Consider the following 23,510-nt stretch of genomic DNA (forward strand, 5'->3'; position numbering starts at 1 on the left):
TACAACTTGTGATTAGACAGATGAGGAGGAACTAGACAGGCTAAACTCTCTAAATACACACAGGGTGCCTTTCTCTGTTTTCCTTCTGTCCTGTGCAAGAGTTCAGGTCCACTTTAAAGCAAACAGGAAGTGAAACTTATGAGATAATTAATTTTATAGTACAGCTAATGCTGGTTATACACCATGAGTTTTTTCGGCAGATAGATAACTTGGTAGATAATTTCCGACAGGTCGGATCTGATTTCGATGTGAAAAAATTGTTCTGAAAAAGGAACGGAAAAAATTCAGAAAAACGATCGGAGAATTGAATGGAAAAATGATCGGCCAGTAAATCTGGCGAAAAAAAAACCTCATTGTGTATTCCCAGCATAAGCAATAGAACATTATTAGCAAAGAAAACAGTTTTGTATTGTTTCCAGTACAGGAAGAGTTAAAAAAAAAACCTTCAGTTGATATCTATGCAAAAGCGCTTCTCTGAGCTATTCAACCAACTTGGGTCTAATACAGTCCTATTTTTTTGAAGCACAGCAAAGAAACAGCCAAGAAACAGTGAGAGGCAGCTTGAGATAAGATTTTACTGCAGGGAAGTTCAGGATCATTATTTCTGCATTGTTTTAAAACTGCAGCTGTGACAGTATGCTGCAATGTTATAAAAAATCATTATAAGAGTTTTTTTTTATTTTGCTTCAAATAACTGCAAGCCTGTAGCCTGATATATGAACAAATAGTAATGTGACAAGATTGGTATAAAGGATTGGGAGGCAGAGATCATTTGAAGAGCAGTATTGGGTTCTGTGGATTTTTTCCCTGAGGGTGCGTTTCCACTAGTGCGGTGGGAAATCGCCGCGGATTCTCCGCGGACGAATTCGCATGCAGGAGCGAAATCGCATGCGGATGTATGCGAATTTTACCGCGAATTCGCATACGATTTCGCATGGATGACGCTGTGTGCGAATTTAACCATGTCAGTGCCTGTGTGCTTTTTCATTGATTCCATGCGAAATCGTATGCGAATTCGCATGAAAATTCGCATAAAAAAAACCATGCGATTTCCCTATTAAATACATTGTATGCGAATCGCATGCGTGTGTGCGGGGTCCGAATTCGGATGACTCTGCTGAGCAGATTTTTCCTGCACAAGAAAACGCTCCGTTTTCCTGACAAGTGGACACAAGCTCATTCACTTTTATTGGTTATGCGAATTTGCATGCGGGGAACGCATGCGAATTCGCATTAGTGGAAACGCACCCTTAGACTTCAGGACTTTCCCAGGAATTCTAGCATAAATGCTTCTAGTAAAATCTCAGCAACTAACATTTTTAACGTTCTTGTTATCAGATGGGAAGTCTGTCTGTAATTTGTTGTAGGGTTTACATGAATGCTAGTCCCATTAGTGGTTTGTCCATGGCATACTCTCAGGGTATGCCCATTTCTTACCAGTGGTATTCACTATAGGTGGTCAATAAATTCTATAGAGATTATTCTGGTGGAGAACTCCTGGAAAACCAAGCGACGTCTTGGTAAACAGGGCCGTTTCTTGGGCAGGGCGAGTCCAGCAAGTAGAAGAAGGGGGAGGGGCAGGCAGAAGGACATAACAGCTAGGTAGCCGGTGACACGCGGTGCAGCCAAATGGAGGAAGAAAGATTACCAGCGCGATCACCTTCCGTGACTCCTCCTGGGCTGCTTGCGTCAGACGTCAAGCCATCATCACGTCACCACCGTGTGATGACACCTGATGTCCTGTAGCGGTACTGCAGGCTGTCAGTGCGCGGCGCCCATGGAGGAGTCTGCTTTCTGGGCTCTCTTCAACTGTGTGTTCTCCTGGTCCCTGCTTCCTCCTGGATGAGCGGCTGGTCACTAGTATGTAGTGGCTGTGTAACTCTTCCTAAAGAATAAGGGTTCGCGAGTCCACCGGGGAGGGGGTGAAGGGGGCGCAATTTTTACACCCTCGCCCCGGGTGGAATTTAGCCTAGAAACTGCCCTGTGGTAGAGTTACAGGACTACTCTATTTTTTCTCTTACCCCTCTTCTTCTGTAGTGAACCCCCTCATGGCAACAGAACGTGTCGCTAGCCTAAAAAACTCCCTAAACCGTTGCCTGAGGGATCAAGTCCCGATACTAAATGCCGACAGTCCTCGTACATTGGAACAAGGCTTTAGGGCTCGTTTCCTCGAATTGCCGGCAGTCCGGGTACGATGCGGCTTTCCAGATGATGTGCGTGTACGTTTCCCTGAAATCTGTGCTGGGGGGGGGGGGGGGGTACACATGCGTCATCTGAAAAAGTGCTACAACCAGCCATATTTCTGTTGTACGCGCATGATTAGGTGGAAACCGTCCAATCATCTTGAGTGGGCTTTCACAGCTAATGTGGATTTTGCGTGCGTTCAGTGTCTGGAAATAGGACTCTAAACAGAACCTGAACTGAAAATTAAAAGTCAAAATTAAACATGCACACGTCATACTTACCTCCTGTGTACGCTAATTATCAGTCTCCTTCTCCTCGCCTGTGTTCTGTTTATCCACTGTGATCAATGGAATTCTCCGTCCTCCAATTTGAAATGGCCATTACCCCATAACCGCTTCCTGGTTAGCAAACTGTTAAACTGTAATATCACCCACTTGAGCCATAGGGAAACATGGACATTACCTTGCACACTCAGCTGTAACTGACAGCAGCTGATCTATAACTGACAGCTAGTGCTATATTTCAGTTCTGACAAAATATTGTCAGAACTGGGCGGGGGGGATCACTGTAAGAAGAAAATGGTGAGCTTCTGAGAGGAGCTGATGGTGAGGTAAGTATGCAATATTTGCAGCTACGTCATGTTTATTTTCAATAATTTTACTCAGTACAGGTTCCCTTTAAGGAAACGAGGGCCATGTATCACTCGATGTATGGCCAAATTGACCATAAAGCCCTTTACACACGCTAGATTAAAGTCGGCTGATGCAGCCGGTAATGGCAGCCTCAGCCGGCATGTGCACAGCGGACCCCAACCACCGTTCGGCCAGCAATCCACTAGGCCGATAGTTCGTTAACAATTTGTCAGCCTTCCCAGTCAATCCTTCAGACCAGTTTTAAGCCAACATCAATCGAAAGGTCGATCAGGCGGCCATGGTCTGGCACCAAGTCTCCTCTGATTTGATTTGGTCAAATTGAGTACTGTATAAGCACCTTTAGGCTACTTTTACATCAGGACGTTGCGTTTGATGTGACGTTAAGGTTGCACAACGTGCCCCTACCGCAACGCATTGTGCACTATAACTTGGACGTTATAGTGCATTCTTTAGCCCTGCATTTGGTGCGCCGTTTTCGTCGCACAGTGATGGAACGAAAAGGCGCATGTGTTACATAAAAAAAAAGGAAAAAACATTACTGAGCATGTGCAACACAACTAACACAGCAAATTCATTGCTAAACGCACAGCATGCAGCACTTTCTAATAACGCCTCACGTTACACACAAACGCAATGTGTGCACTGTAAATGTCGTACAGACTTAGTATTGCTGTGCGTTAGTCTGCGTTATAAAATTTTCTAACGTGCGACTTTAACGTCGCACTGTGCAAGAGCCCTTACTCTAGAAGGTTCATGTGATCATGTCACTCTTCTGCTATCTGCTGAGACTGAAACAGACAAGAATGATCATGTGATCACCCCCAGCCAATCTGTGAATTACAAATCAGTCATCTGATCAAATTGATCACCTGGTTCTCTGTAAATTCTCCTTGAGGAGATAACCTGTAGCATGCATGGGCTGTGAATGTTATTCACCCAGGACTGTTATACTCTGTTGTGGGCTGATGTATCCCCTTACATTCCTCAGTAATACTATGTGTGTGTTTTATAGCCGTCATTGCTGCAGTGAAGTGTTTACATGTAAATATTAGGGAATTGGCGGTTCGCGCCGTGGTGTCAGTAGAAGCTCGCATGAATCGGATTCCCCCGGGACATGTAATACCCGGGTCCAGCTGCGCAAGCCGTAAACGCTGACTGGAGACTCACTTGGCAATGCTGATGGATGAGTGAGCAAAGCTGCGCTTTAATTGTAAATCTTAACAGGCTGTGTACTAATGCAGGCCGGATATGGAGCCGCTGTGAGGAGATGCTATGGGAATGATTCACAAGCGGAGTATGATACCGTGTCGGTGCTGCAGAGCCGGATCATCCATGAGGAAATATTGGGCAGTTGCCTAGGGCCTGAAGAGAGGCAAGGGGCCAGATGCTAGCCACTACCAAGTCTTGCTAAAAAAATAAAAAAAAAAAAATAAAAAAAAAAAAATAAAAAAAAAAATTGCCAGATAACCATCTGGAGTGGGATTTTTTTTTTTTACTATCTTGCCTAGGGCCCTATTTCATCTTAGAGTACTTGAGCCAAAGTTCGAGATCAGAATTAGATACTTAACTAAAAGAGGGAAACCTCAGGATCCTATTGATGATATATGATGTCCACCGTGGCTAAGCGCCCCTCCCCCCCCCCAAGATTAGCAAAAGGTATTGCCGCTAATCATATTGGGGCAGCACAGCTCTTCTTCCTCCAGTGTGGCTGCGCATTAGCCGAACCAGCCCTCTCGTGCATGCGCAGTAAGCTGGAGTCGCGGGCTCTGTACTACTGCATGACTAATGCGCGGCCACACTTCAGAAGGAGGAGCTCCGCGGCCTTGATGTGGAGGGGGGCTGAGCTCATCAATGGGGAACAGAGTAGCAAGGGAAACTTCAATAGAATTCTGAACCTTCCCTCTCTTAGGCCTCCTGTACACTGCAAATCCGATGTGCAATTTCGATTTTCCCTGGATGCTATTAAAAAAATAAAATAAAAAAAATAACGCAGCATGCAGTATTTATTCAATTCAAAGTCGCAAATCGGAATCGCATATAGTGTGCATGAGACCAAAAGGTAAGTATCTATCTGATTTTGATCCCAAGCTTTGGCTCGGGTTCACTTTACAGAACTGAGATGAGAGGTATATGGAGGCTGCCATATTTATTTAATTTAAGCAATACCAGTTGCCTGGCTGTCCTGCTGATCCTCTGCCTCTAATACTTTTAGCCATAGACCCTGAACAAGCATGCAGCAGAACAGGTTTTTCTGATGTTATTGTCATCCGACAAGATTAGCTGCATGCTTGTCTCTGGTGTTATTCAGACACTACTGCAGCCACATAGACCAGCAGGGCTGCCAAGCAACCGGTATTATTAAACAGGAAATAAATATGGCAACCTCTCACTTCAGTTGTCCTTTCTATGGTACTTTCCTCTATTAACCAGTATATCTCAGCTTAAGCTGGATCCAGGTACGTGCTGCGCAGGTCCGTATCGGGGCTTGTACCTTATGTTCTGCAGATAAACTCCATGATTGGCCGGAGTCAGGCAATAATTGGTTCTTACCGGTCAAGGACGTTCACACATTCTTGGCGGATGCTCAAAATTTTCAAGTGAAAAAGGCCTGTGGCCGAAACGTGTGTTTTCTGCTACTATGGTGCTAATAAAGCCACAGCTATTATTGCAAAATCCAGGTAGAGACCCAGCTATCCTTTCTTTGCATTTGACTGTTTCAGACAGTCTGGGTGTTTGCTGGTTGACTCCCTGGTGCCCATTCATATACAGTTGAGCCTGGGGAATACTGCTTTTGGGCCTTAAGGGGGGTTAGACAGCCTGTTCCCAAAGGGTTAATGTTAACCCGAGGTGAGAATAAACTGATGAAACAATTGTATTTATCCTCCTCCTCCTAAAAATGACCTTTTTTTTTTTTTTTTTTTTATTAGATATTCCGTGGTTTTATTTTATGTTTAAACATTTACAAAGTAGATTGCATTTTTTTTTTTTTGGTCTCTGCCTAATGGCAGCCTATTATAGTGACACTGCAGTAAAAAAACAACAAAAAACCTAATGCAATTTATTATATGTGTAATACAAATAATTAATAGAACATTAGTAGCAAAGAAAAGTCTTCTATATTTTCAGTTATACTGTATAGCTTTTTTTTATTATAATATCGCATCATTCTCTAATATTTGCAGTTTACAAACTACACTCTGTATTTTAAACTATGAAACAGAGCAGAGCTGATGACCCTTTGAACTTCCCGACAGTAAGGCCTGGAACCCACTGCAAACCGCAAACGCTAAACGCAACCGCTAGCGTTTTGTCTGAGCGGTTTGCAAGCGGATTCATGCGCGTTTTTGGTCGTGTTTTGCAACATTGTATTTTTTTCCCCAGCGGGTGCCTAGCGTTTTGCGTTTTGCGTTTTTATCCTGATTGGTCCTGTGAATTATTTTTCATTTTGTTACAGTGTGCTGAACCGCAAAACGCTAGCAAAACCGCTCAGTTTAGGTTTTGCTGAGCGTTTCTGCTAGCGTTTCAATACTTTGCATTGAAGCGCTAACGCTCCCAAAATGCTGCATGTCCTGCGTTTGCGTTTCTGAGAAACGCAAACGCTCCTGTGGAAGTTGCCCCATCCATTAACACTAGCCCAGCGTTTTGGCAAACTGCTAGCGTATCGCAGTGCTGCCAAAACGCTGCCAAAAGCGCTCCTGTGGGTTCCAGCCCTTACACCTTATCTGAACCTTTCTCTCACTGTTTCTTTGATGTATGAGTGATTCAGAAAATAGGATTGGCTCCAACCCAAGTTTAGCCGGAGACGTTAGAGATGCTCATTTGCATAAGTAACACTTGAAGTTTCTTAAAGAGAAACTGTAACCAAGAATTGAACGTCATCCCATTCAGTAGGTGATACCCCCTTTCCCATGAGAAATCTATTCCTTTTCTCAAAGGGATCATCAGGGGGGTCTGTATGGCTGACATTGTGGTGAAACCCCTCCCACAGGAAACTGTGAGGACCATGGTCCTGGCAGTTTCCTGTCTGTGAACCTCATTGCATTGTGGGAAATAGCTGTTTACAGCTGTTTCCAACTGTCAAAAAAGCAAGTAGCATCTCCTTCCACTGACATCACCTGCCAGCAGTAAAAATGTCACTAATGTCAGAATGTAAATCAGGGAGAGGAAAGCTTTTACAATGGGCAAACACTGACTAAATCATTTATACATAATTATTGTAAAAATAAAGCACTTTTATATTACATTATTTTTACTGGAGTTCCTCTTTAAAACCACTTAACAACCGCCTAACGCAGATAGGCGGCGGCTGGTCGTAAGTGGAATTACATTGAAACGGCCGCTAGTACGAGTGGCCTTTCCATGTCAGTTCACAGAGGGTGTCTCTGTGAACAGTCTGCGAGCCGCTGATCATGGCTCGCAGGCTGATTGTAAACACGCGGGGAAGAAATCCTCTGATTGGCCGGGAAACGCCGCATTCTGATAGGCTGAAGCCTGTCAGAGGCGGCGCAGGACGGAGGGGAAGGAGGGAAACGGAGGGCTGAAACCGCTGCGGAGGGGGGCTTTGAGGAGCTCCTCCCCCCCCCTCAACACGAAGGCAGCCAGCGGCAATCAGACCCCCCCTGCAGGACATCCCCCTCGTGGGGAAAAAAAGGGGGGGGGGGGGGAAGTCTGATCGCCCTGGCTCACACGATCTGTGCTGTGGGCTGAATAGCCCAAGCAGCACAGATCAAAAGAAAAGAGCCCAGTCCTTAAAGTGGACCCAAATTAAAAATACAAGATTTCAGAAATAAAATCTATTTTCTAAATTATAATAATAGCAGCCTTTTTTCAGCTGCTGGATGACAAATATAAAATATTTTACATTTATTGGAGGAACCCCTCCCTTCCTTTCAAATTGCCGGGATTTTTCCGGCAAACTGGTGGAGTAGATGGTGTCTGGCAACGGAGGAATTGCTAATGGCTGCCCCCAGTATAACCCTAGTTATGAAAAAAGAAGGGTGAAATGCATGCACTGAAATGCTCATAGGTTTGAAGGAGTGTTTATTTATCTGTGTATGTGTCAGAGTGGTGCAACTAAATATTTTTAATTAAAAAAAATGTTCGGTTTGGGTCCGCTTTAAGTGGTTAACTTCCTGTTCTGGAAACAATATGAGACTCATGTCTTTGCCACTAATGTTCTATTTCTTAGCTGTACTACACATGCAATTCATTATACCATAACTTTATTTTCACTGCAAATTCCCTTTAAGAGTCCCAGAGTTTGCCACGGTTTCCATTAGTTTTAACTGTACCAAGTGGTTTGCGATCTGCTGGCGATCAGAAACTGATAACAGAATGCTGGTAGTTGCAAAGGGCTGTAATGGTATCTATTTTAGTGCCAGAGACCACATGCTGCCTTCAGAGGTGTGAGATCCGTACCAGCAGGGGCAAACCCAGGATTTTCAAGGGGGGGGGGGTTCCTAAAAAGTCTCCCTCAGCCACACACAATACAGTATAATAATATGGAAGGACATCATGATTGGTACACATAATGCAATTTTCCGTCCAACTGGCCAACCGACAACGGGATCGATCAGGAGCAGTGGATACAGATAATAATGAGGACAGCCGACATTGCTAATAAAGGGAAAGTGAAGCATTCACCCAGCAGGGGCACAGGGCTGTGCTCATACCTTAAAGTTCCTCAGAACTGCTCCATGCTCTGTACACGCTGCTGCTCCATCCAAAGGCAACTGTAGCAGGGAAAGAAAGGGGGCAGTGCTTTGAGATGCAGGATTCCTGCAGACATTCTGGTGTCTCAACTTATGCCTGTCCCCAGACACTGCACTGGCACTGGTCTGAGGTGGGATTCCGGGCAGCTGTAATCCCCCCCCCCCCCGCATTTGCCTATGCGGGTGGGGCAGAGCTGTTTTGGTGGCACAAGGAGGACTCAGCCAGTATTATGTAAGGCTGTTTCATCTGATAAGTGCACTTATGTAATAGCAGTTTGTGCTCCTGTTGGGGAAATTTTCTCAGCTTATTGTAAACTTCAGCATATTACACCTTCCAGAGACGCTTCTGTTGCTGTGTGTCCCGCACTCCTCTGTGTGTTTTATGTAAACGCTATTAAGCAGTTTAGCGTGTGTGAATGTTTATGGTTGGGTGGCGAGGAACTTCCTCCTTCCCGTTTTTGGAGATTTCAAACGTCTTTGTTCTGACCTTGTTTTTACGTATCTGGAGAGGAGAGAGATCGGTGTTACTAGAGATCACCAATTAAATGCTCATAATTCCGGCATGCAAATTGTAAGCAGTCTCGAACTGGCCCAATCAGCATGGACAGGAAGTACATCTAATTATTCCCTATCTCAAGTTGTGTACAATTCACATTGAATTTGCATGGAAGCAAGGCCAGATTTAAGCCAAGGCCATCTAGGCCATGGCCTAGGGCACCACAGGAGCAAGGGCACCAAAGTAGCAGGCTAAGCTGGCGCAGCATTTGCAAGCTTGCAAATGATGCAATGCAGGGAGATCTGGCGAGCGCCTGACTGCGGTACTCTGCTGCTAGCTGGGGGGTGGAAAAAGTAAGGAATTAAGGGAGTCATCAGGCTACCTATACTGGGGGTAAATGGAGGGGTCATCTGGCTACCTATACTGGGGGTAAATGGAGGGGTCATCTGGCTACCTATACTGGGGGTAAAGGTGGGAGGGGTCATCTAGCTATCTGTACTGGAGGTAAAGGTGGGAGGGGTCATCTAGCTACCTATACTGGGGATAAAGGTGGGAGGGGTCATCTAGCTACCTATACTGGGGGTAAAGGTGGGAGGGGTCATCTAGCTACCTATACTGGGGGTAAAGGTGGGAGGGGTCATCTAGCTATCTATACTGGAGGTAAAAGAGGTCATCTAGCTATCTATACTGGAGGGAAGGGGGGGGGTCATCTAGCTTGCTATACTAGAGGGAAGGGGGAGGAGTCCTCTCGCTACCTATACTGAAGGGGGCAGCTGGTGACTGTGGCCTTGGGCGGAAAAGAGTACAAATCCGACCCTGCATGAAAGGTGGAATTCCTCACTCTCTCCTCCCCTAGTGCCTCCCCCCATCCCTATGCAGAGTCCCGAGCTGAGTGTAAATGAGAGGCTACTCACCCAAGTCTCTGCATTTCACTGACGAGATCTCCCTTCAGTCAGGAGCACTAGCTACTTAATACTGCGGTTCCTCTTGGCTACCTAATGCTAAGGGACACAGGTAAGGGAGAAGTGACAGATGGCACAGCCAGCACACTTGCTGTGCGGTTCTGCAGGGGTTTGTAGGTCATGGAGGGCGAAATCTAGGTTCCAGGACATCTGTGCCTATAGGCTCCTGTGATGTAAATCTGGGCCTGTCTATGTTCATTAGCTTTTTTCCCGCAGGTCAACTATTGGTTCATTTAGATGACATATGGCCGCATTGGGTGCTAAAGACCGTCTGTGCTGAGACTCTGGTGTGTGTACAGCGGACTCGATACATCTGAGAGATTTGGCATCATGAATCATGTCGCCTAGACGCCGTCTGACGCCATTGGTCTCTCCCTCGCTCCGCCCCCTCTGGTGCAGCGCCAGAGGACCAGAATGCATCATTAGCCTACAGGCTAGGGAGGTGTCTGTACAGCATCAGCTGTAAAGTAGCAAGAAGAGGTGGTCGATAAGATGCACAGAGTTGCGGCTTGCTTGCAAATTGGAAATGGGCCAGTTAAATCCATGGGAAGCACTTTATTCAAATTAAGGTTGCGGTTTCTTATCATGTCAGTTTTCTTTTGCCTAATCCAGGAAGTTGAAAATGGTGTTCAAATTCAACCATAGCATGGCTGGATCTGCAGCTCTGCCCAGCCTCTCTGTTGCCCCCTCCCTTCTGATGAGTCATGCTGTCTAGATTGGTGTTTGCAGAGACAAGACAGCTGCTCTGTGTGTTCACTGTTGTACTTGGCTTTCTGTATGCAGTCCTCTGCCCTTCACATTTTACCTGGCAGTCTAGCTCATCAAAGTGAAGGGGTGAGGGGAGAGTTAGAGGCGGGACAGAGCTGCAGATCGGACCATGGTATAGTTGAGTTTCAAAACTGTTCTCCGCTTGCTAGGGAGTAGGACGAGGAAAACCTTTATGGGTTTAGAAGCAGCAAGGGCAGTTTCATACCTCCCAACATTTTGAGATATGAAAGAGGGACACTCAAGCCACCCCCTAGTCATGCATACCATAAAGCTTTCATAGTGGCGATAGCGCCATCTACTGTCAGCCAGGTTTCTTATGTTGGCCGGTGTTCGACATTGATCCTATGGAGGAAAATGCCAGTGCCATAGTCTGGCATTGGAGTGGAAAGGGTTAATATTATTCTCCTATTGTCCAGGTTACCTTGTCCACTCCTCCAGACCTCATGCACCAGTAATTAGTCTGCTAAATATAACACAGTGATGTCAGATTTGCTGCTGTTACAGTGCAAGACATGAAGGGAATGGAGTATCTAGAGAACAGTGGGTGGAGCCTTATGGGTCACAGCATAACTCCACCCACAGACAAGTGTTCTCACTGACAGTATGCAGCAGTCTGAAAGTCCCTCCCCATTCCCATCATGAAGCAGATACAGGACGTGTGTGCTGGCTGCACACACACATACACACACACACATGACCAGTCTGATGATTTAATAAACATAGCTTTTTTTTTTTTTTTTTTTTTGCTGCATTGCAACTTAAATGTGTCTCAGTGCAATAGGGAACCAGCCAAGGCATGGTTTAGCATACTAAGCAACAACCTCAGTCAGTTGTGGCGCCAGCCCTGCAGCCACCGTTAGAGTTAAAGTGAGAAGAGTTACATAAGTGGAATGAATTCCGCTGGAGCGGCTTGCACAGTGAAGTAAGGGCAGAGCTGTGCGGCTGGAGGTGGCTGAGGCTCAGGAGATGATCTAATAACACAGCTGGTGTTAGGGAGCGTACACTGGTGTCGTTAGGGAGCGTACGCTGGTGTCGTTAGGGAGCGTACGCTGGTGTCGTTAGGGAGCGTACGCTGGTGTCGTTAGGGAGCGTACGCTGGTGTCGTTAGGGAGCGTACGCTGGTGTCGTTAGGGAATGTACGCTGGTGTCGTTTTTGGGAGCGTACGCTGGTGTCGTTGGGGAGCGCACGCTAATGTCAGGGATCGCACACTGGTGTCGTTGGGGAGCGTACGCTGGTGTCGTTTTTGGGAGCGCACGCTGGGGTCGTTGGGGAGCGCACGCTAATGTCAGGGATCGCACACTGGTGTCGTTAGGGAGCGTATGCTCCCCAACGACGCCAGCGTGCGCTCCCCAACGATGCCAGCGCGCGCTCCCACGCTGGTGTCGTTGGGGAGCGTGCGCTGGTGTCGTTGGGGATCGCGCACTGGTGTCGTTGGGGAGCGCACGCTGGAAGTGCTTTAGTGCAGTAAGGTCAGCAGCAGGCTGGGGGAACAGCAGCGCAGGCTACAGCATAACAAGACAGTCATGCAATCGTTGCTTGTTGGGAATAAGGATGCATTGTAGTAACAAGTTGTGCTTATAGTGCTACACCTGCTGAGCCAAAGGCCAGATTCCGTGAGGATCAGTTGTGCTTTTTTTCTCCATCTTTTTTCAGTGCTCAGTTGCATAATGCACATGTTATGAATGTGAACTGCAATGGAGACTGGACATAAGTTCTCACGTCCACGGACTACATCTCCTTCCATTGCGGCATGTGCGCTAGATACTGCTGGGTGTTTGAGCTTAGTGTTCTTTAAACGCAGATAGGCATCCAATATAGCAAGTTATAACTTTTTAAAACAGGCAGATGTATATCCTACACAACCATCAGGAAGTGCAGCTTGCTTTGAAAACTTTGAGAATACAGAGTGAATACAGGAAAAGACAATCCCATAAAGATTACAATCAAGTTTTACTCAACAGTGATATCTCGTGGTTGTTTTAATATACTGCAGTTTAGGTAATAATCCTGTTGATACTCCAACACCGGGGACTACAAAATGCAGAAGATGCATCCGGTACAAGGAGAATGATGGGAATACGGTAGGGCTCGGGGGCACGAGGAGCAGCACATGTAGGTAAGTATTGAAGCTCACAATGGCGCACTACATTATGAATGGCACACCCCCCACAATGGCACACTACATTATGAACCTCCCTTATGGGGATGTTCATTGTTTAAAAAAAAGTGCTAATACTGTACATACTGTACATACTGTACATACTGTACATACTGTACATACTGTACATACTGTACATACTGTACATACTCGTGTATAAGCCTAATTTTTCAGCACAAAAAATGTGCTGAAATGTTACCCCCTCTGCTTATATGCGAGTCAGTGGAGCAGAACCGATGGTGGAGCAGGATTTGTTACTGGCAGAGGAGCGTAAGGATTGTGCACTAGTTTGCCAGCTGGCTCCCTACTGTGTCTGTGCCCCCATCCCCTGCAATATGGTGTGCAGAGTGCGCTGCTCAGGACTACCTGTGTCCCCTGGCTTGTGGAGCGGAGCGTGCAAGCAACATGTCAGTGGTGCAATGATCGGGTGTTCTTCCTGTGTGGCATTCACTGTCTCATATCTATGATGCCATCTAGAGGCATCTTGAGACAAAACTATCTTTGGTGCACATCTGGCTACGGGGAGGGGGCTATACTGGGGAGGGGGCTTATATGTGAGTCAATCACTTTTTCCAGGTTTCTGAGGGAAAAGTGGGTACCTCGGCTTCTACTTGGGTCTGTATTTCTTGGACTATAGGACTCCCTTTTTCTCTCCCAAAAGTGGGGGGGGAAAAAAGTCACTGAGTCTTATAGTCCAAATGCAGGGAGTTCCCGACTTGTGAATGCCTGCCAATACAAACCTCCAACCCGCCACAATGTTTGGGACTCCCTGTACTGTGCCCATGCAGAGGAGGACACGGGGACAAATGAAGGACACGGGCACAGAGGAGGACATGAGGACAGAGGCATACACATGGGGAAAGAGGAGGACACAGGGAGACATGAGAGGTACAAGGCGGGCATATTCCTCAAGATGCCCCTTCACCAAGAATGCCTCAGGTGTACTACATATATTTTTTTCCCCTGATTTTTGTCCTCCTGGGTGGGTCGTATGGTCAGGAGTATCTTATAGTCTGAAAAACACGGTAAGTGTCTAATGAAGCAGCTTATTATTTTGGATTCACATGGTGCCAGCATCTTCCATGGTTCTGTACAAAGAGAAGGCAAACTATAGATGGTGTACAATTCCTTAGCTGACTTGATTAATTGACCTGTGCAATCCTGCATCTGTATCCCATTGTTTTGTAAATGATGTATTCTCATATAGAAATATCAAGGGATTATTCCTCTCCAGTGAGAAACTTCTATAGTTCTATAGTAGGGACACCCTACACCAGTCACTTCCTGCAGCACCTTTCCAGAGCTGCAGGCTGCTGTCTGTCTGCCTGCCTTGCTTCTTGCAGTCTACACATCCTAAAATTATGCTGGGCCAAGTGATCATGGTTTGCTGCTAGGGGCGCTAATTAGCTCAGGCTAACTAAGCAGCGACTTGGGGCCTCACCATGCTGCCAGGGTAGCCCAGTTTATGACTTGTATGGCTGCCGCTGCCTCACCATCACTCACAAACAATCAGTGGCAACGTGAACAGGGGAAAGTGGTACAGAGACCTCGGAGTACACGTCAGATGCGGAAGTGAGGTCACTGTTCATTTCCTGCATTTGAGATGTGCCGTTGTACTGTGGGCTGGACTCTTCTTTTCAGGCCTCCGCTAATCTGCAGGCCTGTAAGTGTTGGGATGGGCAGGAAGCTACATGCCCCTATTGACACCAGTGTCCCATATAGGGGGGGGGGGGGGGCATATTGGCTAAAAATACTGGGGTTGGCTATTTATACTGGGGTATATATTTTTGCTACCCATTCTGGGGGGAACCTACGGGAGGGTGGCTACCTATATTGTGGGTGCACCATTTGGCTACCTATACTGTATACTGGGGGGGGGGTCAACTTTGCTTTGCCACCTATACTGGGGGTGGCTAGGCTACCTATACTGGGGGGGACACCTTCGATACCTATACTTGCGTGTGCACCTTTTGGTTACCTATATTGGGGGACACCCTGGTTACCTATAATAGGGGTGGCTATACTGGAGGGACACATTGGCTACCAATACTGGGGCTGTCTATTTATACTGGGGTGACACCTTCACTACTTATACTGGGGGTGGCTACCTATACTGGGGGGGACAAATTGGCTACCTATACTGGGGGTGGCTACCTATACTGAGGGGTGCACCCTTTGGCTACCTATACTGGGTGACACCTTGGTTACCTGTATTGGTGGCAGATATTGATACTGGGGGACACTTTTACTACTTATACTGGTGGTGGCTACCTATACTGGGGGGGGGGGGGGGGCACATTGGCTACCTATACTGAGGGGTGCACGTTTTGGCTACCTATACTGGACCAATATTTTGAAGCAAATTTTTAGCAGCAGAATTGTGACTCACAGAAGGACATAATCTGGGCTACTCCTTTTCAAGCTACTACTTCATGGTATAGTGATGTCTCTGACCAGAGTCTGGCTATTCTTAGTCCATATTATTCTATTCATATCGGTATGCAGAATACACACCCCCCTCTACACAAACTCTATTTCTTTAGCATCTTCAAATAGTCGCCTGTTTTCTTAGTGGTGCCATTTAAGCGGTCTTCCGTCCGGCGAGTCGTTAATTAACATTCTGAGTGGCCCTTCTAGGGTTAGATAGAGTTGCCTTCAATTAAACCAAATGGGCTGTATAATCCCACACCTGTTGCAGCTGCCGTTCCCCCATGCAGCATATATTAATAGGATTTACGTGCTGACGGACGCCGCCGCGGCCTGCTGGGCGCAGGAGATCCTCGCTACACATGAGTAATCCCCCCAGTACTTGAGTTTTATTTACGGGAGAGAGTTTGTGCTCAGAATCGTGTCATTGTCATCAGTCTTTCTGCGGAGAGGGCCGCCTAATGTCCGCCAACTGTGCAAATCTCTGTCGCTAGGAAGATAAAAGGCTTTTAATCGGCCCACGGCAGGAAAACCTTTATTACAGGGTAACCTCACATTTGTGAAAAAAATCTACACAACATGGGTCATCACTTTTGCAAACTGTTCTGTTGACTATAGGTCATTCTATATTTTCTTTACACTTAAAGAGGAACTCCAGTGAAAATAATGTAATAAAAAAGTGCTTCATTTTTACAATAATTATGTATAAATGATTAATCAGTGTTTGCCCATTGTAAAAGCTTTCCTCTCCCTGATTTACATTCTGACATTTATCACATGGTGACATTTTACTGTTGGCAAGTGATGTAGCTGCTGCATGCTTTTTTGGCACTTGGAAACAGATGTAAACAGCCATTTCCCACAATGCAACAAGGTTCACAGACAGGAAACTGCCAGGAGTACCACGGTCCTCAGAGTTTCTTGTGGGAGGGGTTTCACCACAATATCAGTCATACAGCGCCCCCTGATGGTCTGTTTGTGAAAAGAAATAGATTTCTCATGGGAAAGGGGGTACTGATTGGGATGAAGTTCAATACTTGGTTGGAGTTTCTCTTTCAAGCAGCAGGGACAGCCACACTATCCCAACACACACACACACACACACACACACACACACACACACACACACACACACACACACACACACACACACACACACACACACACACACACACACACACACACACACACACACACACACACACACACACACACACACACACACACACACACACACACACACACACACACACACACTCTTTCATAACATATCTACATATCTATTGTGCTGTACACATTTTGATTTCAGTTAAATTTAAATAAAGATGAAACTGCTCCAGGCATTTTCCATCTATACTGCCTGTGACTGAAGCCAGTCCTAATGTAATTTCCTCCCTTTTTTTTTCTCCTGCCTGTAATGATGTATGCATTGCCGGCCCTCCTCACCGAGCTTTCTACTAGAAAGTGCACTTTTGTATCTAGCTTGCTTTGTAAACACATGTGAGCACTGCACGGATTGTATTTCAACAGTTTCTGCAGAGGGGTGTGGTGTATTTCCCTTCTCAGCCTCGTGTCAAACTGAACAGCCCTCAGCCAATCAGTGAGGGGCAGGAATGGGGGGGGGAGGGGACAGAACAAGCTTTCCTCTCCTCGGCAATGTACCACAATAGAGCCTGGCTGACTGAGATGAGATTCATTTCAGCAGAAACCTTTATTATACTGGAATGCTTACAATGCAGACTGCATGTAGACTACATAATAAACACAAAGCAGTGGGTAAATGGAATTTGATTTTGTGGGCTGGTTCAGACGGACGCTTGCGGAGCGTTTACCGCAAGCGTTCAGAAGGTCGCGGTAAACACTCCCATTCAAGTGAATGGGAGCGTTTACACGATTGCGGCGTTCGGGTCCCGATTATCGCTAGCGTTCGAGCTGCCCCTGGAAGCGATATGTAGCTTCCAGGGGGCGGCCAACCACGACGGCTAATGTCCCCCTAGGGGAAGAAAAAACGCGACCGCATCGGAACGCGACGTAAAGGCTACTGAAAGCCTGACCGCGCAGCCACCGCAACGCCCCCAAACGCGACGCCACGCAGACGTCCGTCTGAACCAGCCCTAACAATCCCGCTTTAAGAGTGCTGCTGTTGTTACTTTTAGGATTGTCTAGTAAACTTGCTAAAAACCATACAACCGTTACGGTTTGGTGAAGGATTTCCCAGAATTCCTCACTCTTTGCTTATTGGCTCATATAATAAGTTGAGTACTGAATGTGATGCACTCAGAAAATGTCAATGTTGTCAGGTATTGCTTCACACTATGGGACCCCCCACCCCCCCTTACTAGACTTTGCAGCTTCCCCCATGGGCACCGTGCATCTCTATTCTACTATGGTAGCCTATTGTGGGGAAGGGGGGGGGGGGTCATAAAAGAAAAAACTGGAATGACCTCCCTATTATTATTATTATTATTACTATTTATATAGCGCCATCATCTCCTGCAGCGCTGTACAGAGTATATTGCCTGGTCACTTACTGTCCCTCAGAGGGGCTCACAATCTAATACCTACCATAGTCCTATGTCTGTGTATCTATCATGTACTGTATGCAATCAAGCCAATTAAATTATCTGTATGTTTTGGGATGCGGGAGGAAACCAGTGTACCTGGAGGAAACCCACACAGACACGAGGAGGACATACAAACTCCTTGCAGATGTTGACCTGGCTGGGATACAAACCAGGGACCCAGAGATCCAAGGCAAGAGCGCTAACCACTACACCACTGTGCTGCCCCTTATTCATAGCAAGCAATTGGCAGGTGCTACAAAAGCGCTGCCAGTAAAGTCCAGTCCTATCTATACGTGTATGGGCACATTAATTGATAACCTTGCTGGACAAAATTAGCAGAATGTGTTGAATTAAGTACTTACAGATCAAACAAAGCAGAGAAAATCCTCACACAGGCAGCTTCTCTGCTGCGGGAGTTTGGGTTCTTAAAGAGACTCTGTAATAAAATTCTCTGCTGCGGGAGTTTGGGTTCTTAAAGAGACTCTGTAATAAAATTTTCAGCCTTATTTCTTCTATCCTATAAGTTCCTATACCTGTTCTAATGTGGTCTGGATTACTGCAGCCTTTTCTAGTTGCACTGTCTCTGTAGTATATCTAATCTTGTTTTCTTTGGCAAGCCTTGTCGAGCCAGAGAGGAATGCACTGCCTCTGCTGGGATAGGGACACGTTATACACACCCCCTCCACGCCCCCTGCAGGCTCTGTGTGTGTGCTTTGTTTATCCCTCACAGACAGAGCTCTCTGAGGGGGAAGGAAGCTGCCTGTCTCCTGCTGAGAACTCTGAGAATCCCAGACTGGAGTGCAGATAATTCTCTATGTAATAAAAACCTGTAGTATAATGTAACTTGAGATATATACAAACATCACTTCCATGTTAGCGGGCATGTTTTTAGTTTGTAAACACTGCCTAAAACTGGCGATTAAAAGCCAGGATCGTGGCGGGGAGCTGCGGAAACGGCAAAGAGGGGCCCAGGAGAACATAATGAATAGAATGGTATGATTTTTATTGTAAGAATTTTACAGTACAGATTCTCTTTAACCCTTTTTGTAACTTTTATAACAGGCATGTTTTTTCTCATATGTTTAATGTTCAGAGCATAGATAAAATTTGAGTTCCATACCACTTTACATTTAACCTGAGATCAGGATTTATACTTACCTGTGGCTTCCGTCAGCCCCCTGCAGTCAGTCTGAATCAAATTCCATCCATTCCTTTCTGTTCTTCCAAATTCTGGGCTGATAAATTCCCCAACTGACGAGGCGCAGCTTGCGGTGTGTTTATGGAGCGCTGTCAGTTGATTTTGTCTGCTGTAGAATAAGTTCCCCTGTGTGGCATGGTTTGCGGTGGCCGGTGGGTTTGCAGTGCGCCGACAGTAGCTTTCATCTTCTCGTGCTGTAGAATAAAATGCCCCGCACGGCTTGTGGTGGGTTTGCGGAGCGCAGTTAGTATATTTCGTCTTCTTGCGCTGTAGAATAAGTGGCACGGCATGCGGTGGTTTTGCGGAGTGCGGCCAGTAGATTTTTTTTTTTTTCTTCTTGCTCTGTAGAATAAGGCCTCGATTCATCATTGTCTTTGAGATAACTTTTTACAGTTCGTTAAATTACCGAATTCGAAGTTTATCGATTTCTAGTTGTATTAATCAAGGTTGTTCCGCATTCGGTGTGACTTCGATAAAATATCGATAACAATTCGGTAACCATTCGGTAACGTGTCGATATTTCCATTTTACAGCGGTAATTTTAAAACAAGGCCATAAGATTCCCGTGGAATTGTGGGTAAAAAGGCAATCCTTTGAACACCACGTAGCAACATTCCGAATAGGGCTTGACACCTGGACCAGGATTCTGGAAGTGGCTTGGGACAATCCCACAATTTCGCCAGCTGCGGTTTGATAGGAGCCTTTTCTGAAAAAATGTAGTGCAGCTAGCAATTTAGTTAACCCTGGCACTGCCTGTGTTCTCTTACAAGATGATTCAAGAGAAATACCGATGTCCTGGTATAGCAAATAAATCCATTCTCTTGCAAATTGATATGATTCTAGACCTTATTCTTTGCCTTCTGCGCCTTTGAATCGCTCTCAGCTGATACATAACCACTTCAAATGCCTCCATCTTCTCCGTCAGCAATGATCTGACAGGAATAACTACAGAGCAGTGAAGGAGATAACTAATCCTAAATGTAACGCTAAACCACGCCCACTTTCAGTTTCATGAATTGCACTTTCCTCCGTTTTATTGCATCATTACCGAATGATTACCGAATGCTCGCTAACAGCTGTAGATAAGTTTGATGAATCATGAAATCCACTTATTGAGTTCGGTATTTTACCGAGCTGTCGGTAATTGATTCGATAAGTCTTGATGAATCGAGGCCTAAGTTGCCCGGCCCAGCATGCGGTGTGTTTGCGGAGTGCGGTGTTTAGATTTAGTCTTCTCGCGCTGTAGAATAAGTTGCACGGCCTGTGGTGGGTTTGCGCAGTGCGGTCAGTAGATTTCCTCTTCTCGCGCTGTAGAATTAGTTGCCCTGCGTGGCGCGGCTTGCGGTGGGTTTGCAGAGCGCAGTCGGTGGATTTCATCTTCTCTCGCTGTGCTGAGCCGGTGTTGGATGCCGGTTGTGTCTTGAGCTGAATGTTATGCCTCCCCGGTAACGCTCTCTGGCAGTGTGTGAATGTACTGCCTGTTGCTGGATAACAATCGCAGGACTCTCGCAAGTTTAAAGTGCAAGTTGTTATTAACTTAATTTCTTTCCTAACTACACTAATTGCTTTCCTGCAGGGCTCAGGGATGAAAAGAATAGGCCTGCCGGTTGCTTGCCTCCCTGATTAAATGTAGAGCTTGTCTTTTTTTTCTGTTCTCTTTATTGCCAGTTAGAAGTATTAACATGAGTCTGTTTTCTTTTCTTTTCAATAGCAGTTTAAGAATTATGCCTAAATGGCCTTATCCTGTCCAGCACACAATGAGGGAACTGTGCTCTTTTGTTTTGGAGTAATTAAAGCAATTCCGTCCTAGACAACTATGCCACTATGTGCGTCTTAAAGTGGACCTGAACTCTTGCAGAGGACAGAAGGAACACACAGAGAAATGCACCCTGTATGTATTTAGAGAGTTTAGCCTGTCTGATTTCCCCCTCATCTGTGACTAATCACAGGTTGTAATTTGATCCCTCAGCTGTGTCAGCTGCCTGCCATGGCAGAAAGGTAACTGGTGAACACAGGATTTTAACAATATGTCTGCTTCCATGAAAGCAGGAAGTAGACACACTGCAGATTTATTGCAGGATTTCTATCAGCTGTAACAAAGAAATGTTTTTCTTTTTAGGCTAAGTTCACAGTGGCCAGTTGCATAACTCACGTGTTATGACTGCGAACTGCAATGGAGACTGGCCATAGACTTTAATACAAACCCTGCATGTCGCGCGTTACAATAACGCAATCTGTCACTGTGAACAGGCCCATCGGATTGTATGAGCAGTGCAGATTTATTCTGCTATGCAACTGACCACTGTGAACAGGGCCTAAAGGTTATTAGGCTGTAGAGCAGGGAGGAAGTACTGTGTTCAGGTCCACTTTAAAGTGGACCTGAACTCAGAATTCCTCTCTGCTGTAAAAGATACACAGCAGCATAATGACCTTTCAACAAAAAACATTTCTTTGTTACAGCTGATACAAATCCTACAATAAGTTTCTACTTTCTGGTTCATGAAAGCAGACATATCCTGTGCTTTCAAATGAGCTTACCTGCCATCTCTCCCGTTGCAGTCATGTGACACGGAAGAGATCAAATTACAACTTGTGATTAGACACAAATGAGGGGGGATTAGACTGGCTAAACCAGGCATGGGCAAACTCGGCCCTCCAGCTGTTACGGAACTGCAAGTCCCACAATGCATTTGCCTTTATGAGTCATGACTGTGGCTGTCAGACTCCTGCAATGCATTATGGGACTTGTAGTTCCTTAACAGCTGGATGGCTAAGTTTGCCCATGCCTGGGCTAAACTCTCTAAATACATACAGGGGGCATTTCTCTGCTTTTATTCTGTCCTGTACAAGAGTTCAGGTCCACTTTAAAGTAACAGATGCGTTTCTCATATACTCTGTATACAGACAAAATGGGGACATCTGGAAAAAGGCGCTTGTAGAATATTGGTAAAATCTAACAACATTTCCCTATAGCTAACCCTATTCTCACACAGCCTCTCCCTCTACCAATGCCTAACCTAACCTAAACCGCCCAACCCCCCACCTCTTGATGCTTAATTTCAACCTACCCCTCCCCACAATGGCTAACCCCAACTGTCTCCCCACACATGGAATTTTGAGCGCCTATGTTAATATTGTCAATTAACCTGAACTCTTGCACAAGACAGAAGGAAAACAGAGAGAAATAAACCCTGTATGTATTTAGGGAGTTTAGCCTGTCTAATTTCCCCTCATCTGTGACCATTCACCACTGTAATTTGATCTCTCAGCTGTTTAAACCCTATGTCTGCTTCCATGAAAGCAGGAAGTAGACACACTGCAGATTAATTGCAGGATTTCTATCACATCACCGAAAATACGGCAGTCCTGAGGGGCAAGGGACCCATCAATGCAAGAGAGGCTTTGAAGGTGTCTGAAGGATATTTCCTGCCTTAGCTATTTTAAAGCCTAGGCACACTAGGCATTTGCCTAGGGCAGCACCCGATGGGGAGGGCACCAAGAATCATGAAACACACACACTTGTTAAGGAATTATTATACACAGCTGCTGCTTCCATGATGAAATGGAGCTGTTATGTGAAGACTGTGAGGCAAAAAGATCACATGGCATAGAACACCTCTCCAACTCAGCAGTTTGTCAACATTCAAATGAGCAACAATGGCGCTATTAATGTTCCTAAGCCTGCTATTGCTTTCAGAGTTCTTTATTGTTTGCCTGAAGGTCTCTGAAGGTCCCTAGGACAATATTCATCAATCAGAGCTGTGTTATGTTCTGCAAACATGCGTCATGTGCTCTTGTAAAATGTTCAAATCGCCCCTGCCGAATCTTCCTCTCCTGAATGATTCGTTGTGTGAGCATCTTGCCCAGGGCAGTGATGCTGGCAGAAACCCCACTGCTTTCTGGGAGATTCCAGAGGCTTACCCCTTCTGAGGTAAGTATCTGTTTTTTTTTTCTCCTTGAAAACTCACACATTTGCTTTAAAGGACACCTGTACTGCGAGGGAGATGGAGGACACCATATTGATTTCCTTGTAAACCATACCAGTTGCCTGGCAGCCCTGCTGAACTATTTGGCTGCAGTAGTGTCTGAATCACCCACCTGAAACAAGCATGTGGCTAATTCAGTCAGACTTCAGTCAAAAAACATCTGATCTATATGCTTGTTCAGGGTCTATGGCTTCAAGAGAACCTGAGATAAGCTATTTGGCCATATTTATACTTACCTGGGGCTTCTTCTAGCCCCATGAGGTGCCATCGCTCCCTCACCATCCTTGTCGGCAGCTCTGTTGTCCTGGAATCAGCCTCGGTAATCAGGCTGGTGGCACTCTTCTGGGCATGCCCGGCCGTGTACACGCCCCCTGCCACGCTCCTGTCCCAGGGAGCGTTCTG

At 45.9% G+C, this 23,510-nt stretch overlaps 1 protein-coding gene and 1 long non-coding RNA gene across 4 annotated transcripts in view; one reads left to right on the forward strand and one right to left on the reverse strand.

The window, feature by feature from the left end:
• Window positions 1-23,510, reverse strand: part of LOC137518115 (uncharacterized) — a 215,036-nt gene that overhangs the window by 174,584 nt on the left and 16,942 nt on the right. Inside the window, exon 2 of the long non-coding RNA XR_011020738.1 lies at window positions 8,510-9,050. This is a non-coding gene — a long non-coding RNA (uncharacterized lncRNA). The remainder of the gene's footprint in view (window positions 1-8,509; window positions 9,051-23,510) is intronic.
• The window catches only part of CDK14 (cyclin dependent kinase 14), a 579,759-nt gene that overhangs the window by 88,073 nt on the left and 468,176 nt on the right, over window positions 1-23,510 (forward strand). The gene's annotated exons all lie outside the window — the stretch shown is intronic.

The sequence above is a fragment of the Hyperolius riggenbachi genome, chromosome 5 (assembly GCF_040937935.1).
Source record: "Hyperolius riggenbachi isolate aHypRig1 chromosome 5, aHypRig1.pri, whole genome shotgun sequence".
NCBI classification, from domain to species: domain Eukaryota; kingdom Metazoa; phylum Chordata; class Amphibia; order Anura; family Hyperoliidae; genus Hyperolius; species Hyperolius riggenbachi.